The sequence below is a fragment of the Hyperolius riggenbachi genome, chromosome 10 (assembly GCF_040937935.1).
Source record: "Hyperolius riggenbachi isolate aHypRig1 chromosome 10, aHypRig1.pri, whole genome shotgun sequence".
Taxonomy (NCBI): Eukaryota; Metazoa; Chordata; class Amphibia; order Anura; family Hyperoliidae; genus Hyperolius; species Hyperolius riggenbachi.
In genome coordinates this window covers 52,545,225-52,551,187 of record NC_090655.1, presented here as the reverse complement: position 1 = coordinate 52,551,187, position 5,963 = coordinate 52,545,225, and the positions used below count along the sequence as shown (strand labels likewise).

General features: G+C 44.1%; 1 long non-coding RNA gene across 3 annotated transcripts in view; it reads right to left on the bottom strand.

The window, feature by feature from the left end:
* Nucleotides 1-5,963, bottom strand: part of LOC137534025 (uncharacterized) — an 80,482-nt gene that overhangs the window by 1,978 nt on the left and 72,541 nt on the right. For all 3 annotated transcript variants that reach the window (XR_011024285.1, XR_011024284.1, XR_011024286.1), the window contains one exon: nt 3,287-3,428. This is a non-coding gene — a long non-coding RNA (uncharacterized lncRNA). The remainder of the gene's footprint in view (nt 1-3,286; nt 3,429-5,963) is intronic.

The window sequence follows — 5,963 nt, the reverse complement described above, 5'->3', positions numbered from 1 at the left end:
CATGGGGCTTCCTCCAGCCCACCATAGGCCCCCGAGGTCCCCCAACATCTTCCTGACTCCTCTCCCAGTCCCACTGGAGGCTCCATAAATCAGCGACTTTCTCCTGAAAGTCGCCAGTCTTCTTCCTGGCCGAGCACGCGTCACCAAGTTGGCCGGCGTGAGATTCCTGCGCATGCGCAGCTCTCTAATTCTGAACCACACATGCACAGGACTCTCACGCCGGGCGACTTGATGACCTGTGCCGGCCAGGAAGAAGACTGGCGACTTTCAGGAGGAAGTTGCTGAATAACTGAGCTGCCAGCAGGACCGCGAGAGGAGCCAGGAGGATGCCGGGGGACCCTGCGGCCTATGGTGGGCTGGAGGAAGCCCCAGGTAAGTGGAAATTGTCATTTTTAAAATTGTTCAGGGTCCCTTTAAAAGGAAATAAATATGGCAGCCTCCATATAACTCACCTCGGGGGCACTTTAAAGACGGGGTTCCAAGTTGTATCTGTAGAGCCATATTAATCCATGCCTTGCACTGATGAAGGCCAATTTAGCCTGAAACAGCTTTTGTTTGCAAGTTGGGATTAGAATGGTTGTGTAAAATAACAGGTACACTTCTCATCAGCCACTCTGGACTTGTGTCTAGCGTACAGGGACATTAGGGAATATTTTGCATATTTACTACTGAGCAGAAGTGATGCATTATGAAACTACAACCCTGCTTAGGCTCCTCTCTCTGCTCAAGGGGTTTATGGAAACAAAATGACATGATGCCCAGGTAAAACTAGTGTAGGGGGAACACTTTTCTGACCTGCTCATTCAGCAGCTATGCACCCTGTATTTTGTTGTCTGAGACTATCACCAGAGAGATCTGCAGAACCATAGCATAAAACAATTTGTACTTTCACTATGACAGGGTTGAAATGGTAGTTTTACATGCAGTGTTATTTCTGTGACTGCAGTCCTACTGTCCTTTCACCCCCCACAACCCAGCTGCTATGAAAATCTATGTTGTGTCTAACATAACAGTGCAAATTACAGATGTATTAGGGGGTAGCATTGGTCTCACAGCCAGTATATCTCACTTAATCTGAAGCTAGATGGTATATGGGGGCTGCCATATTTATTTTCTTTTAGGCAATACCAGTTTCATGGCTTTCTGCTGATCTTCTGTCTCTAATACTTTAACCACTTGAGGACCACAGTCTTTTCGCCCCTTAAGCCTTTTTCTCCATTCAGACCACTGCAGCTTTCACGGTTTATTGCGCACTCATACAACCTACCACCTACATGAATTTTACCTCCTTTTCTTGTCACTAATACAGCTTTCTTTTGGTGCTATTTGATTGCTGCTGCGAGTTTTAGTTTTTATTATATTCATCAAAAAAGACATGAATTTTGTCAAAAAAATGACTTTAACTTTCTGTGCTGACATTTTTCAAATCAAGTAAAATTTCCTATACATTTGAGCGCGAAAGTTATTCTGCTACATGTCTTTGATTAAAAAAAAAAACATTCAGTGTATATTTATTGGATTGGGTAAAAGTTATAGCGTTTACAAACTATGGTGCCAAAAGTGAATTTTCCCATTTTGAAGCATTTCCGACTTTTCTGCCCACCTATCAGGTTTCATGAGGTGCTAAAATTCCAGCATAGTATAAATGCCCCCCAAATGACCCCATTTTGGAAAGAAGACATCCCAAAGTATTCACTGAGAGGCATGGTGAGTTCATAGAAGATTTTATTTTTTGTCACAAGTTAGCGGAAAATGACACTTTGTGACAAAAAAAAAAGTTTCCATTTCTTCTAACTTGCGACAAAAAAAAATGAAATCTGCCACGGACTCACCATAGCCCTCTCTGAATACCTTGAAGTGTCTACTTTACAAAATGGGGTCATTTGTGGGGTGTGTTTACTGTCCTGGCATTTTGGGGGGTGCAAAATTGTAAGTACCCCTGTAAAGCCTAAAGATGCTCATTGGACTTTGGGCCCCTTAGCGCAGTTAGGCTGCAAAAAAGTGCCACACATGTGGTATTGCCGTACTCAGGAGAAGTAGTATAATGTGTTTGGGGGTGTATTTTTACACATACCCATGCTGGGTGGGAGAAATATCTCCGTAAATGACAATTTATTTTTATTTATTTTTTTACACACAATTGTCTATTTACAGAGATATTTCTCCCACTCAGCATGGGTATGTGTAAAAATACACCCCAAAACTACTTCTCCTGAGTATGGCGATACCACATGTGTGGCACTTTTTTGCAGCCTAACTGCGCTAAGGGGCCCAAAGTTCAATGAGTACCTTTAGGATTTCACAGGCCATTTTGCGACATTTGGTTTCAAGACTACTCCTCACGGTTTAGGGCCCCTAAAATGCCAGGGCAGTATAGGAACCCCACAAATGACCCCATTTTAGAAAGACACCCCAAGGTATTCCGTTAGTAGTATGGTGAGTTCACAGAAGATTTTTTTTTTTGTCACAAGTTAGCGGACCAACATAAAGCTAGCATGCTAGCTTTATAGTGGAGCCGCTGGAGCGCACACGCAGGAGGCGGGGGAGTGTCTGTACTTCTGGCGTCATGATGCGACGCCAGAAGCGAAGATTACAGGACATACTGCGCATGTGCGGCGCAGTATGTCCGGGTCAGGAGAGTCGGCCAGTACCGGGAGCTGTGGCTGACGAGCGGGACCCGACGGCAGGGAGTGAGGGGAGCGGTGAGTAGGTCCTTTTCTTTACCTACACAATGCAGGTTTTATCTCCCTTTAAAGTATCTCAGATCAATAATATGCATTTGCCTTGTATTCGAATACTAGCTTGACACCTCCACAGTATACACAGTAGGGGCACTTTTACACCAAAATCACAATTGCATTAGCATGCTTTTTTATTTTTATTTTTTTTTTTATTTTTTTTTTTGTGTTTTAAATTTTTGTTCCTGTAATTCTAAATTAGCTGAAACATGGAAAAATGCAGCAAAGGCACGATTTGGATTTGAATAAAAGAAATGCTCTGGTGAAAAATATCTGCCGCAATTTCTATTTTGCTAAGGAATCTGCTATTCGTATGGGAACACAGATGGTGTAAAATAGCACTAAAAGCGGATACTCTGCTTATACAGATACAGCAGAGCCTCTATCATGCTGCACAGGTGGGGATTGCCTGAGGCCGGATATGTGTAATACTGGTTGCTTATGCATTCCAGTAATCGGGGGTCTCAGTGCGACACTAACACCCCCCCCCCCCCCCCCCCCCATACCTCTCTCCCACTAATGCAGAGCGGTACGCAGTGGAAACATACCAGATCTCCAGGCACCGGACTACTGCATCCTCTGTAAGGCTCCCGATGCTGCATGTGACCCAATGTGCCAATCCTTCCTGAGAGGTTCAGGGTCATCTCTCTTATACACAGCCTGGGGGAAACAAAAAGACATACACACAGCCTGGGGGAAACAAAAAGACATATAGATGTTAATCAACTGGAGAATTGTTCATTGTCGGCACTGAAGAAATATCTACATGAAAAGTGTGCAGAGGGGTTGGAATAGCTGTGCTGGGAGGTAAGGGGTTACACTGATTGGGTGACTTTATATGTAAAAGCACTATTTCAGGACAGGAGTGGTGATGGGTTACTGTTCCAGAAATGTGACTAAGTTGATGGAATTGCTGCTCAGTACAGCGCTAGGCTGCTGGCGAGCTGCTGCTCTCACACTACTTAGAAGCCCCTATGTGCATTCTCATTATCCTGTACCACTTGCTATCAGGCTATCTCTGACATGACCACATATTATGCTGTGTGGGAATGTACTGAAGGTAAAGCAAATCTTGTCATATACAAGTATCTCACACTGCTGAAATGCCCTATTTATGTGCCGAGTGTGGGAAAGGTTTTAGAGGTTAAGCAAACCTTGTCATACCTGAGTGATCATATACTACTGAGAGGCCCTGTTTATGTGCTGAGTGTGGGAAATGTTTTAGAGGTAAAGCAAACCTTGTCAAATAAGAGAGCGGATACACTACTGAAAAGATCTATTTATGTGCCGAGTGTGGGAAATGTTTTGGGCATAACTCTCTGCTTATAAGACATTTGATTTGAGTATGGGTAGAGTATCGTGCCCGTCATTGTGATATCCATCATATATGACTATTTCTTTACCTCCAAAACATTTCCCTAACTCCTCACATAAATAGAGCTTTTCAATAGTTTAAGATCACTCATGTATGACAAGGTTTGCTTTTCCTCTGACATATTTCCAACACTCAGGACATAAATAGGGACACTCAGTGATGTAAGATCACTCATGTATGGGCAAGGGTTGCTTTATCTCAAAAACATTTCCCACACACTCAGCACATACAGCAGGCTTCTCAACTGTGTGAGATCTCTTGTGTAAGACAAGGTTTGCTTTAGAGGTTAAGCACACCTTGCCATACATGTGAGATGTCACACAATTGAGACACCATATTTATGTCATGAGTGTGGGAAATGTTTTAGGGGTAACACAAACTGTCATACCTGAATGATCACACACTACTGAGATTTTATGTGCCAAGTGTGGGAAAGGTTTTGGAGGTAAAGCAAACCTTATACATGTGTGAGCACACACTATTGAAATCTCTATTTATGTGATGAGTGTTGGAAATATTTTGGCATAAATCTCCACTTGTTAGACATTTGCACTGAGTATGAGTCGAGTGTCATGTCTGTCATTGTGAGATCTCTCATATATGACAAGATTTTCTTTGCCTCCAAAACATTTCCCTCACTCATCACATAAATAGAGCTTTTCAATAGTTTAAGATCACTCATATATGACAAGATTTGCTTTACCTCTGAAACATTTCCCACACTCCGCACACAATTGAGAAGCCTGGTATATGTGCTCTCTCTCATGTATGACTAGGTTTGCTTTACCTCAAACATTTCCCACACTCATGACATAAATAGGGCTTCTCAATTATGCAAGATCGCCCATGCATAACAAGGTTTGCTTTACCTCTAACATTTCCCACACTCAGCACATACAACGGGCTTCTCAATTATGCGAGATCGCTCATGTATGACAAGTTTTGCTTTACCTCTAACATTTCCCACACTCAGCACATACAACGGGCTTCTCAATTATGCGAGATTGCTCATGTATGACAAGTTTTGCTTTACCTCTAACATTTCCCACACTCAGCACATACAACGGGCTTCTCAATTATGCGAGATCGCTCATGCATGACAAGGTTTGCTTTACCTCTGTAACATTTCCAACACTCAGAACATAAACAGGGCCACTCAGTAGTGCAAGATCTACTCATGTATGGCAAGGTTTCAGAAGTAAATCAACCATTTTATTACACTCAAAGCGCAGCTTCTCCTTGGTGTGAGGACTCGGAGTCTTATGTGTGAGAACATGAAATTTCTGTATAAAAACATTTTGCACACTAAGCACAGAATAAGGTTTGTCACCAGTATGAGATCTCTCATGCATATCAAGTTTTGCTTAAGGCCTCATTTCTACAGACAGTAGATAAGCAGTGAAATGACTCTCAAACTCTCACAACTGCTTGCTGCCGCCTGGTAACTGCTTGCTGCTGCCGCCTGGTAACTGCTTGCTGCTGCCGCCTGGTAACTGCTTGCTGCTGCCGCCTGGTAACTGCTTGCTGCTGCCGCCTGGCAACTGCTTGCTGCTGCCGCCTGGTAACTGCTTGCTGCTGCTGCCTGGAAACTGCTTGCTGCTGCTGCCTGGCAACTGCTTGCTGCTGCTGCCTGGCAACTGCTTGCTGCTGCTGCCTGGCAACTGCTTGCTGCTGCTGCCTGGCAACTGCTTGCTGCTGCTGCCTGGCAACTGCTTGCTGCTGCTGCCTGGCAACTGCTTGCTGCTGCTGCCGCCTGGCAACTGCTTGCTGCTGCTGCCGCCTGGCAACTGCTTGCTGCTGCTGCCGCCTGGCAACTGCTTGCTGCTGCTGCCGCCTGGCAACTGCTTGCT